This window comes from Phasianus colchicus, chromosome 7, assembly GCF_987193195.1.
Source record: "Phasianus colchicus chromosome 7, bPhaCol1.hap1.1, whole genome shotgun sequence".
In the NCBI taxonomy this organism is placed as follows: Eukaryota; Metazoa; Chordata; class Aves; order Galliformes; family Phasianidae; genus Phasianus; species Phasianus colchicus.
Window position 1 is genome coordinate 34,582,565 of NC_143442.1, and position 17,375 is coordinate 34,599,939.

The 17,375-nt window shown below is 45.1% G+C and overlaps 1 long non-coding RNA gene across 12 annotated transcripts in view; it reads right to left on the reverse strand.

Annotated features, from left to right (window-relative positions):
• LOC116235995 (uncharacterized) overlaps positions 1-17,375 on the reverse strand; it is an 87,685-nt gene that overhangs the window by 56,745 nt on the left and 13,565 nt on the right. For 10 of the 12 annotated variants that reach the window (XR_016468482.1, XR_016468480.1, XR_016468490.1 and 7 more), the window contains 4 exons: positions 16,776-16,858; positions 16,416-16,527; positions 15,929-16,043; positions 13,552-13,716 (listed from right to left, as the gene is read on the reverse strand). This is a non-coding gene — a long non-coding RNA (uncharacterized LOC116235995). The remainder of the gene's footprint in view (positions 1-13,551; positions 13,717-15,928; positions 16,044-16,415; positions 16,528-16,775; positions 16,859-17,375) is intronic. The other 2 variants (XR_016468488.1, XR_016468486.1) reach the window with 1 other exon arrangement.

Sequence of the window (17,375 nt, forward strand, 5' to 3'; positions counted from 1 at the left end):
TAAGCTACAAGAGATATGATTAAGAGGAGGAAAAAGTAGTACTTAGAGAGCTTTTTCTTACCCTTTGACTTAGGGGATGTCACATAGCTATTTCAGCTCCCAAAATCCAACTTAAAATAAAGGAGAAAGGTGAAAAGCTAAACATCTCCTCCCTTAGCAGGGAGATACACAGCCTGGGAATTCCTGTTTATAAAACTGCAATCAGCACAAGTGCAAATTACGCAGAATCAGTCAAGTGTAGGAAATTGCTATCAGAATATCTGATATCAGAAATAGCAATTTAAAACTGCTCTGGTTGCTGAGCTTTCATAAAGTCTTCCCAAGACTGCATTTCTATGCTACATGTCACCATGGAAGACACCCGAGATGCAGTGAATTCCTCCCCCTCCTTCCCCCCACTTAATTTGAATTATGCCACAAAACAGATGTGCTCTTTGGTGCACAGAGAACCTTCTTCTTCAATTTCGTGTCGCATCAGCTCTTATTATTCCCTCTCTTTGTCTGAAGTGACATAACGAGTCGTGACACCCTCATACATCATCAAGAGACACGGTAGCAACTACACTCAAGTTGGGAAGAGTAGTTTTTTATATATATATGTCTATATGTCTTGATGGGAGAAGGTGTTTGTGTGGTAGGAGAGATTCCTCCTCCTGCACAGCAAGGCTGGCACAAAGCATCAGCACCAATTAAGACCTCACAACTGAGCAGCATGCAGGACTGAGGGTGAAATTAACTGGCGAATCGTATGGAATTTCACCCTCTGGGCTCAGTTCCCAACTTGTGGGAAACAATGCAGATTTGATCTGAAGCTTAGAAAGGAGGAAGAAATCATTAGAAATGCCCGGCCTAGCCTCTTGTGTTAGAGCAGGTTGTGCTTTTCACCCAGAAATTCCTACATCAAGTCCAACAACAAAAGGCTCACGAGGAAACCACCGCCGTACGACAGGCAGGAACTTAACAAAAGCTGAGAAAAAAGGCACGAGATCCTTTGGACGTCTATGCTAATGGTCTAAACCCTCTGATCTTTAAAAAACATTAACCTAATACCCATTTTCTGCCTTCAGACCCTGTCACTGGTTGGCTCTTTTTTCCACTGGGTTGCAGACATCGCTGGACACGTTGGGGATAGACAGCCATGACCACAAGAAATACACCCCTCAGCACGACTGAATGTTGATTCAACCAGTTCTCCCTTACTAGAGCCTCTGGAGCTTGCACAGAAGCCCACCTCTCACCATTTCTGCTGTTATCCCAACTTGAACTTACCCCAAGCATACAGGAGTTCATCTGCACGCTCACACCCACAGCGATGCACATGGATATGGCCATGACTGCCATCTCCTTTAGGTAAGCTGCTGTAAGAAGAGCTTAGTGCTGAGCTGTAAGGTAAATTTTCCAGATGTGAGCCATTCTCTGCATCAAATACAGGGGGGAAAAGTCTGATTTTACAGTGCTTCTGGCAAGGGAATGCAGAGAATGTGTCGTAAACACTCCCGCCATCAAATAGGTGGTAAATTGAGCCATGCATGCTTGAAACACTGTACTTTGAAGAACCAGTGGGAACAATTTGGAGTTTTGAGCTCTTTCATTCAAATTGTCTTTTCTGTTCCTTTTTTTTTTTTTTTTAATCTAAGATGATGTGAAATTTTTTCTCTCCTTTGCAGTGCCATGAGAGAGGAGGTAGAGTCACCACCCCTGGAGGAGCTCAAGAAACGTTTAGATGCTGTATAGAGGGACTGGGTTAGTGGGAAATATTGCTAGTAGGTGGACGGTTGGACTGGGTGATCTTGGAGGGCTTTTCCAACCTTGGTGATTCTATGATTCTATGCTGCTCACTCCTAGGAAGGCAAGCAGAACTAGCTGGCAAGAAGCAATCTGCAGTGACATTTTGCCATCGCCACTCTCCATTGCTGCACTGGCAGCCTGATCACAAGTAAAAGAGAACTGAAATGCAGCACCAGAGGCCATTTCTAACTCCTTGGCACTACTGGAGTACTTGGCCCACTACTCTTGGGCCACACCATTTGTTAGGCACACACTCTGAGTTAGGTTTTGAAATCAAGGACCCCCGCTGGCTCTAGGAAATCACAGCCCTGCGGTGCCAAGGAGCTGCCCCTTCTGTCAGATGGATAGGGGTGTTTTCCCACCTTCAAAAGATCTTTATCCATAACCAAGCAAACAAACAAACCCACCAGCAACCTTTCTTCCTCTGGAGAAAATATTTTAAGTCTCTCAGATAAAAGAGCCAAGCCTGACAAGGCATTTCATGTGCTTTCCATGAATTTTTGCAGGAGGTGGTTTCTGGACTGACTTAAGGAATGCACTTAGCATGCTGTTTCCCATATATAAAACCCTGAATTAGCATTTCTCCCTACGATTCTCAGTGTGATTCTGCTATGCACAGAGTATCACAGGATAAGTAAAACCTCATAAAAAGCCTCTCATAAAACCGTCCAGCGCTTGGTTTTGTTTTGTTGATCCCTTGACTTCATCGATTGTTCTGTCTGCTGATAGGAACAAAGTCTCCTCCATAATGCTTTTATGCAGGCAGTGCTTATCAAGGATGTCTGAGCATGCACACATATCAGAGCTCTGTCTCCCTGCATCTGATGCCTCGGGGGCTTTGTGTAGCCAAAACCAGCCACATCCCCATGGCTTTCCAAGACAGAAGCAGGACAGGTGACTGTAAGCACAGATGGGACATTCAATTCTCTTTGGAACAGTATCTGGAGATGCTCTCTCTGCTGGGTGTCAGAGCATCCCTTCTGATCCTATAGCAAGCAGACAGAGCATAGACGAGGAAGCATTAACAAGAGAAACATAAGCATTTTGTGCTATTATGGGAGGCCCAAGAATGCCTGGGAGTTGATCGTCAGGGTCGATCCAATTATTCCTTAAAAGCACTCTAATGTGAAGCTGGCTCGGTTCCCTTTGGTACCTGGTGTCTAATTTATGGGGTAATGTTTCTTTAAGACTGGCATTAAAGTGCAGAAGTAACAATCTTGGGTTAAGAAGGTTAGGCATTATGTCCAGATTAGTATTATCAGATGACCTGAAGCAGGGGTTATATTAAAAAAAAAATGCCTTAATTAAAAAATACAGGTCAGAACCAGTTTAAGCTCCAAACCTCCGGTTATACTTGGTAATTAGAAGGCTTGGACACATGCCTCAGAGTGATGGATGAGCTCTATCTGCCTCGTGGCATCACATGAAGAGATGGGACGTGGCTCCCCAGGTGCAGGTCTTGAGCTACACTGCACCACTTTCCTTCATTTAAATCTAACTTTCTTTTTTCTCTGCAAGCAGAAACATCTGAAATACTTGAGCTGAACGATTCCAAGCAAGAAACACGCGTGAAATTCCAGTTCCAACACAACTTCTCATGACTATCAACCAGACTGAAGGAGATCATGGAATTATAGAATGGTTTGGATTGAAAGAGACCTTAAAGCCCACCCAGTTCCAATCCTCTGCCATGGGCTGGGTGCCTCCCACCAGATCAGGCTGCCCAAAGCCCATCCAACCTGGTCTTGAGCGATGGGACACCCACACTTCTCCAGGCCAGTTGAGAAGCCAAAAAACAAATCAAGCATTCAATAAGAAGATTGTTTGGAAAAAAACGTACCCGCACACAAACCTACTCTTTTTTTTTTCCCACCGCATTCAATGTTATCCCAGTGAAAATTTAAATAATTTGCATGTTTCATTTGTGTGTCTGCTCCCTTACATGAAGTTTGAGTCATGGAGTCACCAAGGTTAGAGAAGACCTCTAAGATCACCCAGTCCAACTGCGTACCTACCACCAATATTTCCCATTAAACCATGCCCCTCAGTACAACATCTAAATGTTTCTTGAACACCTTTAGAGACGGTGACTCCACCATCTCCCTGGGCAGCCCATAGAGGTTTTCTGCTTGTAAACCCTTTGGAATAGCAAATTGGTAATCTGACAGAGAAAACAGCATAGGGGAAAAGGCCTTCTAATTCAGAGAAAAACACTGTTCCTTAGTTTGATAGGTTTTTCAGTACAGTGGGAAAGGGAATGGTGACAGAAATAGGGAACTGGTATTAGCTCTGTGTGTTTTTCCCTTAAAGGACATTATCGCTGTCCTTTCCCTACATTTAAACACTGAACAAACAGCTGCCAAAGCCCACATGGTGAGGCCTCTCGTTCCCTTCTGAACTGACGTGAGGAATAGGTTGCCAATCCAAGCAGAAGAGGGACAGCAGCCCACCCCTGTTAGGTGCCTGGGAGGCACCAGGCAGCCAAACCCAAACCCATCGTGCCCATTGCCCTCACTGGTACAGATTGCACAGAGAGTGGGAGCCCCATCCCTGGAGATGTTCAAAGTCAGGTTGGATAGAGCAATGGGCAACCAGCAAGCTGACCGGATGTAGGCAACTAGCCCACAGCAGGGACTGGAACTAGATGATCTTTAAGGTCCCTTCCAACCCAAGCCATTCTGTGATTTGATGAACTCAAGGAACAATTTGACTAACAGCTCCTGCATCCAACAGCGGTGGCAGAAACAAACCCCCCGCCGAGATGAACAGCGCGGCACCACGAGATCCAGAGGGCAAAGGACATCACTACGGGCAGCAATTTGTACAGCCCCGTGCACGGCACTGAGCACTGATCAGAGCCACGCGGTCTCAGACCTGACAGATATTACATTTCTCTGTAATCCTCGCTCCTTTGTAATGGCAACGCGCTCCAGCCCGTGCCTGGGGAGCTCTCTGATGCGTGACGGAGGGGGAATGCTGTTTGGTGGGAGCTGCTGACAGCTGAGTACGCTGCGACCGGGCGAGCTAGCACAGTTGTTGGCTCCTGGAAAATGCAGAGAGAGAAACAAAGAGGCACGGCGCGTCTCGGGGAGCGACATCGGATGCTGAAGCCCTGCTGCAGAGCAGGCAGAGGCTCTCCTCCAACTGAGATTTATGACGAGAGAGCACATCTCTCCTAGGAAGCCTGCGGGGTTTCTGGTTCTCATCTCTTCCTCCCTGCAGCTGCCACATCACTCAGCTCCGCAAACGGCATAAATCAGCGGGAGCGGCAAGGAGATGAAAGCGTAAATAGGCCGTCAGAGCAGTTACTGACACTACAGGGCAAATTCTGCCCTGACGGACACTCTGCGATCCTCCATTCACTGCGAGAGATGTGGGATGGGCATCTGTCAAGGGGAAAGCCATCCGGATGTGGGTTCCATCCACAGTGGGTCAAACCGACGGGTGCCTGCAGGTCGGGTCCTTTAGGCTGGAGGATGCCTCATTGCTTTGCTCCAGCTGAGGTTTTTTGGTTTTAACAGTTGCCCAGTACTTTATCACCATAAATCCAGTGCCCTCCCATCGATCTCAGGGATTTGTGTGCCAGCAGAACCTGAGCAGGGCAGTGGAGGCTGCAAGAGGATGAGGCACAGAGAGCCTCATCTATGGAGGATGGGGAAAGCCAAGCAAGGAGCACGGAGCCCTTTCATTCAGAACTCAGCTTTGATACTTGCGCTTAGATATCTGGAGTATCTCACAGTCTTCTGTTCTTGACTTGTGGGTGAGAAGCCCGTCTTTTTATGTGCAAGGAGGAAAAAAAGTCTTTCTAAGGCACCTCTTCAAAAGCTGTGAACTCAAAGGAAAGGACCCACACGTACTCCAGGATCTTAAAGACTGCTCCTGACCGAAGGGTGGGGAGACTGGGAGGGTCCCCAAGGGGAAGCAGCTCACAGGGCTTTGCAGCTTGGCTTCAGCTCACTGCAAACTCCAATGAAAATAAAAAATCAGTCGTAATAGGAACTGATTAGAAATAACCGTAAATATCCATATTTTCTTCTGGGGGGAAGAATAAACTCAGGGATGTCTGTAAAGTATGAAGTTATTGCTGGACTCGGAGAATGTTCAACCAAAGGAAGAAATTTCTAGGGGCTGCTTAAGCATTGGTTAACATTAAGTAATTTTGAAGGGTTTCCATCGAGACCAAATGTGACACTGGCAACAAACAGAGCTACTCTCAGACCTCTCTGCCTCTAACCCCAAAACCTAGTGATTTTATGAGCCTCACTAGAGCATTTGCTGACAACACCAGCACTGGGATACTTGCCCCATGCCAGCTTTTCCCAATACTGAGCACCTCCAGATTTCCCCTCTCTCCTATCTTGCTTCTTTTCACATCACACTTAAGCTTTCCTGGGACTCTTTCTCCACTGTAAGGCAGACAGGAGGAATGTGGCACACCAGGTTTGTTTGGATAACGTGAGAAGGGGGGATTAGGGTTAGCTTTCTAATGGAAAACTGGCACCACCATTAGCTCTTAGATTGGCACGAGTTTCTGTAAATAAAACTGTACAAAAGAGAGGGAAACCTTGAATTCCCCAGACAGAGTGAATTACCCATACTCTACAAGTCATTAGGCAGGATGCCAAGCTATAGCTAATGTTTCCCAAAAATAACTAAGTCAAAAGTCCACAAACACCAGGAATTTCTAGCACAGAAACTGTGTTCTCCAACAACCAGGAAAGAGCAAGCCCAGCAGTGCCCGAGGTGACAGTGGGATTCATGCCACCAACTCGGTGACTTGGTCCCAAGGAGCTGTTTGCATAGCCTGTGACAGACCTGAAGCAAGCCACCTTCTGCCCAGTGCCCTCTTGTAAAGAGTCTGTTGCTGGTGAAAAGCAAAATGTTCTGCGCCATAGGGAAGGGTTGGAAAGAGCTATGGGTGGAGTGCTGCTTGATCCTATGAGCCAGAACTTCAGTGCCAAGGGGAAACCAACTGGGGATGGTTGAGCCTACCGTAGAGGCATGCCATGCTAGCAACTGGTCTTGCTGCATTGGAACTATTATCTGCCTCTGCCATCCACATCTGGTGCTGCACTGGGGGAAAACTCTAAATAATGCAACCCTACTGTCATACAGTCAGCTTCAGCTTGCACAGGCAGCTCCATACAAGATGTGTGGCATGATGAATTTGAAACACTGCATTTGAAAGGCGCACATTTGTTTCTTACCAAGCCTCACTTAGCCTCTGGCACTGCGTGGCTGAGATGAAATTTTAGATGTCAAGTGGCTCGGGACTGTTGCTTGGAGATGTGGGCTTGTTGATGTGGAAGCATTCAGAAGGCTGAGTGTTTTCCCCTATACAATCTCAGAAGGTAGCATTTTTGCAGCTCTCTGCTTCAACAAGACATAAGTATGGGCCGCGTGTCCTCTGCAACTGGTTTGGTCTAATCCTCTTCTTTCTGTGCCTTCCTGTGTTGCAGCTTTTAAACTAGAGTGGCATGAGCAAGTTGTAAGATCCTCAAGCTATCGTTACCTGTGGCAGCACCTCCAGAAGCCTGGGTGATGTCAGTGCTCATGGCAAGGATGTGAAGAAGGCAGCCTTGATGAGCTTCCATCGCCAGCAAAAATGTGGAATGACAGCGGAAAGAACCAATACAAAGCAAGGAGAAATAAGGCTGCAGAGCCAGCTGGCACAAAGCAGCACTCTTCTGCTGATGGATCCAGCCTGCCCAGGTCAAAAGGGCCTTGTAAAGATGAAGCCATTGCTGCTGTTTAAGCAGGGAAAGGTCACAAAGCAGCTGTTCCTTTCTCCCCCTGCCCTCCTCCAGCAGCACGTGTATCTGAAAGCACACAGGCTAAGTTTCCATACCACACCCCAGCTCTGCATGCCTGCATCCTCCAAGCACTGCATATTGGAGTGTGAATTACAGCCAGCAATAATAATGAACTCACAAGATAATACCACTGGGGAGAGAACAAGGAAAATCAGGGCCAGAATACAGAAGCTCTCATCAAGCAGATGGAAGGATCTCTAACGAAGGATTTTGCAGCAGGGGTCAGCTGAGATTCAAGCAGACCAATACAGTGCATCGAGCCCCTTACATCTCTTGTTGCACACAATTCTCGCCAGAATTTTTCGGACTCCTCTTGGCAGAGAAGTGTTTAATCACTGTTCGGCCTCTTCATGGGGCTGCCTCTGAGGGAAAGGATTCAGGGAAGTGATAGCAAGTGGTAATTTTGGCCACTTAATTTAGATTGATTCATTTTAACAGGCTGCTCAACAATAGATACCACGTGGCCACGACCAAAGAACTTTCATGGTCTTTACTGAGATTTAAAGTAAGTGTGAAACACTCTAAAAATGCATCATGACTCCATGAGTGATAAAAGCTTTGTTACCCAAATGAATACAAGAATTGGCTCAAGCTTCAGAACAATTATTGCTGCTTTTCTCTTTAAGGTCGTTCAGTATCGCAGAATTGCTGAATTCCTGTTATAAAGTTGGAGAAGAGAACAACAAGCATCCCAAAAATATGGGAAATGGTGGATCCAAGAGAGTGTTTCTTGAGGTGACCCCACATGTATACATACTGAGTGGTCAAATGGCTCGGAGCCTCAGCAACACAGCAGGCAATCAAGATCATTGTGAGAGTTTGCTTTGCAGAATCCTGACCGCAAGCTGACTTTGGGGGAGTGAGTTTCTTTAAAGGACATTTTAAGGCTATGTCTATGAATGTCTATGAACATCCACGTGGCCAAAAGGAAGACCTGCAAAATCAAGTGCTGAGGAGATAGGAAATATTTAACCTGTCTCTTCCTCCAGTCTGGGAGCATGGCCGCTGTTCAAGGTTCAGCTAAAGAATCACTGGTGAGAGACTCCTCTTCATCCATCCAATTCAAAGCACGTCCTTCTTCCAACCCAGATGGGTTCCAACTTCCAACTCAGATGGGCAAAACGTGATGCACCTGATTTGAGGTTTGACACTCCGTATATTATTCCTGCATTACTCTGGAGCAGGGGGAGAGGGCGAGAGAGTGAGCAAGCATGCAACCATAGCGTGTCTTATCTCACAATATAAAGTATGACAGATGTGGTTCTGTAATACATTTTGCAATTCAGAATAACAGACGGTCAAGGGAAAGGTTTTGAGATGAGGTAGTAATAAAATCATTTCGCATTCCTAAATCAATGCGTGTACTGGTTCGAAATAACATTTTTTAGAGTGATCTTCACTCCAACAGCACAGTGTGCCATTACTCGAGTAACTCAACATGCGAGATCACAGCTGGCTCAGGCACTGAGCCCTAAGCCACGATGATGCCAACATCTCTGGAAAACAACGTCATCTTTAGTCCAGCTAAAACACAGAGAGCTCGGATACTTCTAAAACTGAAATCTCACTGTTGGCCAGCAAGACACAAAAATCCTTTTCCAACACTCTTAGCCATTGCTGACCTACAGCAGCCTGGGAGACAGCTACAGAACTGCTGATTTATGCTCCTGTGAACAATCGCTGCAGACTTTGACTTGCTCGTGAGTTCAGGATGTGTGCTATGTAATGAAGAACTTGTTTGCAGTGAAATACCTACGTGGCAGAAAAGCATAGAGGTGCATACAAAATCTTGCCCAATTGCTGCCAGTCCATGCACTGCACTTTGGGAATTACAGTTTCAGACCCAAAATAACAAGGCAGCCCTACCTTACAGCCTGCCCTACTGGAAGGATGCAAAGCTTTCAGACTAGCTCCTTTCAGGGGCTGGCTCACCCAAATGGGAGCTGTTCCTCCGCATCCTGGGGCATCAGCATGGACGTTCAGAAGTGGAACACCCAGCCATGCTCAGTCCCAGGGCAGCAGGAAACGCAGCTGTGCAAGAGACGAGGACCCAGCAGTTAGTTAGGCAGAAATTCATTTCCCATTCACAGAAGTTGCAGCTTTGATCACCACCACCGTGACACTTATGAGGATGAAGCCTGGAGCATTTGCTGGAGCATTACCAGCTGTTGATGACAGCACCATTTCAGTTTGGACTTACCCAGCCCACATTCAGTAACAAACCCCAAGCCCTAATGACAAAGTTGAGTTTGAAGTCCCCAGTGCACATCCACCTACAGGCATTCAAGTGAAGCATAAAATCAGCATAAAAAGGCATAAATTGGAAACAGGTCGGTCTTCCTCCACAGTGGGGTTTTGTTTTAGCACAGCCTTGTTATATTTTCCATCAATTCCGAGAAAACACGGGCAGAGTGCACACAGGCATGTCAAGAGAAGGAAAAATGACAAAGGAAGAAGCCCATCTCCGAGAAATCACTGATTAAAATTGCTCCCAAGTTCCCATTCCCTCCACAGCTTGCAAAAGTCCAAGTTGGGTGGATAAAGTATCAGCCACGTGCCTGACTTACAGCACTGGGACTGAGGTTTGGGCAGCACTTCAAGACTTTCCCCTAGGAGCCTATCCAAACCCTCTTTGCTTCTGATGTGGAATAATTTGGAAGTGTTTTTAGGCTGCTGACTGGGATAACACAAGGGCTATTGTAAACACACATGCAGCCAGTCAGCGTCAAGCCCACACAAATCTGGTACACACATAAATAACCAGTGAGTATTGTAAAAAAATTAATGGAATTTAAAAAGAAGAAATGACTAATTTGCTGAGTAGGTCTTAAGAAGGGCAGAGTTTGTTGCTTTTTTTTTTTTTTTAATGCAAAGGGTTTATGTATCAACTAATTTTATTAAGAGGAATGTACTTAAATGCAGGGCACTGATTTTGTAGGTGGCTATAGCCAGACCTTTTCACCATTCAGCCATGCTAGGAGATAGAGAGGCCCTTTCTAGGATTCCCAAGTAGATCTTCTGTCTCTGGTATGTCTCATGGCATTACTTCCATATCCTTCATTATTTCTTCAGAATTCCTCAGTTACTTCTGGGAGTTAAAGCAAACAGCAGCCAACCAGTCTGCCACATTTATAGATGCTGAGGTTTTACATCTTGCCCCCTTTTGAGCAGAAACCCATCGTATGTTGGCAGGGAGGGTGAGCCTCAGTAGGAAGAAGATGGGAAATAATACAGGAGAAAGATTGCTCTGCAGTAATAAATGCAACTTGATAATAATGGAGTTGCACACAGCCACACTGTGACTGCCCCAAAAACGAAAAGACGAAGATCAACCAGAAATACATAGGTGGAGAGAAGGACTTGTGGAGAAACATAGGAAAAGCACACAGGAAAAGCACCATTAAGGCAATAATCTCCTTGGGACCTGTTATTCACTTTGGGCTTCTAGCAGAACCACTAAGGAGACCGTTTCCAGACTTCAGTGACTTATTTTCATGTGGGAAACTTTAGAATCACAAGGCCTGCAAAGTCATTGTCACCATCTGCAGGAAGATAAGGAATTCTGATTGGACTCAAGGTTCAAGACAGTTGGGTATTGTACAAGCATCCTTCTCCAAGCCAAGGTATAGAACTGGTGGGGAGTGCCCAGGATTCATATCTATTGAAGGGCTGATTATTAAAATAGTCTACGAATATTCTCAAGGCTGGAATAAATTAAAATACGCGCTTCTCTGAGATGCCTGCGATGCTCTGTAATTTTACAGCTTCCAAAAGCTAAGAAAGGCAAGGAGCTGCCAAGATTTCATCACTATTCATGTGTCAAGGCCAAAGAGCTGCAAAAAGGTCAGTCTTGCAGGTTATGAATATCTGTAGCAGTTATAATCAAAATACATGCAATTCCTAAAGCTCTTCTTATGGGTAAGCAGCAGGCAAGAGTTAGAGTCATCATGTAATACACAATTTATGGCACCTACTGGTACCAACACGATACCATGTGAGCACATGAACGTGCCTGGTGCTACAGAAGTGTTGCAGCATACAAATAAGGCCCTGCTGCTCACATAGGTCATTTAACATCCATTTCTAACTTCTGTCAGAGCTGCCTCACCTAGACAGGGAACAGCAGAGATGCCTGCCATTCCCAGCAGCCATCCAGCTACTCACAGACAGCTGAGAAGTCACAGAGAGGAGAAAGAAATGGATATGGCTTCAGCCCATTTTCTTATAATGATCTTGCTATTTGATTTCAGCTCCATCCTCCTCTACTTCCATGTTTCTGATGGTGGGCGCACTGATGTGACCTCAGGCACATTGCTTAGCAGAGTACTCACCTGCTTTGCTCTAACCATAAGTTAAAGCCAGGTGTCCAAAGACAGCAGTCAGCTCTAGCTGTCACCCACCAGCAGCCCTCTTTTCTCACCTTGCAGTAAGGCAGCTTGGGTGTCTCCATAAGAAGAGATGCCAAGTTTTCATGTGGCCAAAGAAAGTTAGACTTGTATTTTTTGTTGTTTTGCTTTCTTTTCTTTTCTGGCATGATTTTGCATCAGCCCTCCAGTATTATAACATATTTTCAGCAGGAAATTTCAGCCTGTGCCAATCACTGCATATCCAAGTTGGGAAATTCCCTGTCAGCTCCAATTAATATCATGATTCCATTAGGAAGGGGTGTGGCGAACAGACTTCAGTTTAGACAAAAGCAGATGTGCCTCAACAATATACACTGCTAGGGCAGATCCTATTCTCTGAAATACACAGAAAATTCCCCCTGTCAATTCCAGCTTAACTCACAGAGCTTTGGATGCCAGGACATCAGGCCATCTGTGGATTGCAAGTCCTCACCCCACAGCCAGTTCTTTGCACAGCACAAAATGGAAGAAATTCTAAAAGTAGGAATTCATTTAAGTCTGAGCTTGAAGAGTTTGGAAAAAAAAAAAAGTCTGCCCAGGGGAAAAGCATCTGGCTTGTTAGCAGGACGGAAAGCACGGTACAAATTCTTCCAACTGCCATCACATATTTTTCAGTGCAAGTCAGTGCAAAGTGAAGTAAGTTTCCCAGGAAGCAAGAGGCCAGAGACCCAGTCAAAAGCATTTTAACAAGGTATCATCAGAAATCCATGTTCTCAACACACCAGAGGCACATTCCTTCTCCCTGGCACGTAGAAAAGAGTAAATTGGATAAAGCCAGCTTGACTTGTATATAGGCCAGGATTTCAAGTGCTGGATCAACAATAATTAAGAGTTACATGATAAACATCACCATTTTGAGCAGATCAGAACAGAGTATTCAGCAACATCTACATGAAGGCACTTGACTGTTCAGCCAGCCATTTTTCTCATGTTGTGATGGTAGTACAGGCTGTTCCCAAAGCTGGCATATCTCCATGATCATTAACAGCTAAAAATCCAAGCATTTCTGGGCTCATCATCAGAATATCTGAGAGTTTTCAAAAAAAAAAAAAAAAATCAGAAGTATTTAATACTTTGGTTTGCTTTGGTTGTTGTGAGCCCAAGCTGGAAATCTGTGCATTGAACTTGGACAGTCCTTGTAGGGAGAATGGGATGGGTTAGACTCTCCCAAGGGAATGTCCAAGCCAAGAAGCAGCACCTTTCTAAAGCCCAGGGAGAGGGAAGGTTCCCAGGTACTAGGATGATGAGCAGGGAGTACTGCAACCAATGCTCATATCATAGGTTTCAACACAAGATCTTACAGGGGGAAAGTAAGGGTATGGTATCCTGCAGCTCCATGGCCAAAGGGTAGAACCACAGCTGGCCTTTACAAAAAAATCTCAACCCATGAGTTTATACAGGGAAAGCTGATGAGTTGAACAGGCACATGAACACAATTGATTTCTCCATCTTGGTCAGCCTCAGCCTTTAAACAAACTCCAGAGACAGAACTGTAAGCCACCCTAAAGACTCTGGGATCAAGCAGGTTGAAAAGAGGTACTCACAGCATCAGAAGGGAGTTGAGCAAGGAGGCCTGGGTGGTTTCCATTCTGGGACTTTAGACCTTCATTTCCATCTCAGCCACATCTCCAGCACTCAGCTCCTTTGATGCAACACACTTCAGCCTCTGGCCTGCAGACCCTGGTGAGCTACGAATTACAGACAGGTCTCTGAAATGTGGGGAAAAAGAAGAGGAAACAAAAAACTCTTTTCAGAGGGTTTAAATTCACTGTATGGGAGTCAGCAAGAAAATGCCTACTGCTACGAGTAACAGAGCCACACGTAACACTTGCCTCCATTCCCGTTTTCCTCCTGGAGCTCACGCACATCTGGCAAAAGCAAAAAGCAAGGAACATACTGCACTAAATAAGATGCCTTTGACCTGAGTCACTGAGTGGGACGCAGAGGAAAAACATTCGTTTGGAGACAAGGTTACGCCAAAGAATTTTGCAATGAACAATGAACAAAACAAAGCAAAAACAAAACTCACGCCCATTGTGAAGCTGCCTGCCTCAAAGCAACCCCACAAATCAGAACTGCACATGACAGCTCCGTTATCTCTCAGCATCCCCATAACCTGCAGAGCCAAGACTCACAAGCACACTGGGATCCCCTGGAAGAAAATTCAGGGCTCAGTGGTGAGAATAAATCACGTCTTAATGCACTTATACTTAAATGTCTCCAGCAAAGTGGTTGATGGCATTACAGTACATCTCACACCCATTACCTGTGGGATATGCAAGTATCAGAGGCTTGGAAATGTAATCAGGGTGCATCCCTAATTGCTGCAACCAGATTCAAAAGGTAACAATCAGCCCAGACTGGAAGGTGAGAATTAGACTTGTGTTCATTGCAGAATGGCATTTCTACCCACTGCTTTCTAGGCTGTCACTCTATATTGAGCTCAGTGATACGGTTACGGTAACAACTAAGCACTACAGGCTAGTTTCTGAGGACAAAAACTGTGAGAGAGGAAAAATACAGCCATTGCACCTCAATCACGGCGCAGAGACACTCCACAAAGAGGAGAGTTCATCAAGCCAAAACAGTAGAAAAGCAAAGATCATACAAGGGGTGAAGTGGAGCACGTTAGCAACTGAGTGGAGGCAACAGGCATCGCCTTTTTCCTCTCATAAGCATGATGCTTGCTCAGAGGCAAGCAGAGGGAAGACAAAGGGAATAAAGGAGAGAAAGGTCTGATAAAGGTAAACTCATTCCAACGTTGTGAAAGGTATTTTTATTTCAGATTGAAGCAGCTTCTGAGTTTGCTTCAGTTTTTATTGGGGAAAAAAAATAATAAGTGGGATAGTGTCAAAAAAAGTTCAGGGCAAATGAAAGTTAATGGATCAAAAGCATTTTCATCTTTCCTCCCAAGAGTTCCCCACTAGCCTTCAGTAGGGTCAGCTGAAATTGCTTTTTGATTATTTTTTTTAGTGAGTCCAGCCAATCAACAAACGCTTCAACCATCTTCCTCAACTTTTCTTTAACCCACATTTCTCCTTTTGTGAAGCTATCTTCAGGCAGCTATCTTTACTAACTGCTATATTACCGTGAGCAGCAGCTCAGCAGACTTTAAATCTTCAGTATTAAGGTTTGCCAGACCCTGTCTGCTTTTGTCAGATGTTAATCTCATCCCTTTGAATCTGGCAGAACAAGCCCTGCTGCCCACAGGTTTACACAGGGATGCTTCACGTTGTCCTTCAACAGGGAACTCCAGCTCACCGGAGTGTATAATCAATTCCATGTGAAGGTCTGGGGAAGGTCTGTTATCTGACAGAGCTCTCCATTGCAGGAGTTTTTGCTTTTAATTTATGCAAACAATGAAGTGCTAATTGTTCTCGTGATATTTGGTGCTTTTTCCAAAGCTGCAGCTCAGAGAGGCTAACATGAGCATCCAAGCAGTTGTGCGTGCTGCTAAGCCTCATGTTTGGGAAAGGACATCTCAGTGATTCCCAAAGCAGAAACGGGTTAAACAGACTTGTATGAAGAATCACACAGGTATCTCTGAGCTTATGTTGGAATGAGAGGAATCTGCTGGGTGGGGGCTGTGGTGCCTGTCCCAGGGCTATTTACTCCAATTCTTTTAAAGGCTAAAACCACGCTGCTTTCAGCCCAAGTTTTGTTTCATGTGGCTTTTCATGTCCCGAGACACGGAGCGAACAACATCTATCATTCACACAAAGGAGTTAATTGCCTTTCTTCCCCACTCATTTTTGTCTTCTGCCTCCAGACAAGGGTATTTTCCCCCATGCTAATTATTAATAGATGGAGGAAAGTTCACCTTGAGGTTGAGAGTCTTATAGAAAAATTAATTACAGAGCCCAACTTTACAATTACCGGTTAAGACACACATTATCAGCCACACAACCCCTCAGGCTTTACCTGGCTTGAAAAAAAGTTTGCAGTGTGATGTGAGATTTACTTCGAAGCTGAACTCCAGAGGAAGCATCAGAGCATAGGCAGGGCCACCAACAGCCTCCATAATGATGAACCACGGCTGGGAGGCATCAACAGGTCAGAAGAAGAAAGGAACAATAATAGGTCAGATACACCATCATGTACTTGCCAAAATTTAAAAGAATGGAAGCTTAAGATATTAAGAAAGTAATGAGGCCACTGCACCAACAATGTGACATTCAGCATCCGCTGAGGGTGCTCAGTAGCAGTAAATCTATTAAACAGGCTGAGAAGTAATGAGTGGAAGACGATGCTCAATCAACACGGTGGGAAAGCTCTCATTACACAAAACTTGTAAAAATCTTGATGTGCAAACTGTGTGCAGGTTCTCCCATCAGCCTTTGGAGTCAGCAGCATGGAGCAGCTTAAGAAGATCAAGACCACTTGCATATTTAGACCTGCAAACACTTACATACACACTCTGGTATTTGCTGAATTGGTGCCTCATGCTCTCCATTCCATAAATCCTCTTCCATTTCAGGCTCATGTGATGGAAAATGCTCTGCGAGCACACAAATTACTGGCTAAAGTCAGAGGGAAAAGTATGACAGAAAGTCACAGTCTGGAGAATACGAAAGACTCCTCATTTATAAAACAAAACATTTAACAACCAGCAGAAGTCACATTGGTATTATGCAGCCAGGACTGCATACACTGCTATGTGTGGACTTCATCCCTACTCTGGGAGTTCCACTGAGACAACTTCAAGGGTGGTACACTCAAATAATGAATTGGATTCCTCTGAAGGAGGTGATGTTCAGGCACCGCTTACCTGTGCACATGCATTTTGGGGCTGTGCTTCCACTCCCAGCTTGACTTTCTGCACATCCCTCAGCCACTACACTCTCAATACACCTGAAACAGAGGGACATCGTTGTTTTTTAAGTTCACACAGCACATGACACAGCTGGAGTCTGTTCCTTACAGGCAACCTTGGGGATACATTTAACTCAGAAAGGAATTTAAAGTCAATGTCTTGCCTGAAAGGCTGATACAGAAGGACAAAGAGCACTGCTCATAACCTGGTAGTAATAATTCTACCACACGTCCGAGGTGCTCAGAGCACTTAGGAACACACCTCTCAGTTTTAGGAGGAGCCATACATTGAGCAGAAGCCAAACCACAGTATTTCTCAACACACCCAAGGCTTTGCTAGCCAGTCTGCTAATCAAGTTGGAAAAATTAGCAGAAAATAATCAAGTGTCATATCAGCAACCTATGCAAACAGCAATTCCCCATGATATCTAGTCCTGAGCCATTTTTACAGTTCTTATTAAAGGCACTTTTTTGCTGTGAATATATTCTTTAAAACTATCTTTAAAGCAAACCTATGAGATATGTGAGGAGAAGGGGAAAAAAAAGAAACAGTGAC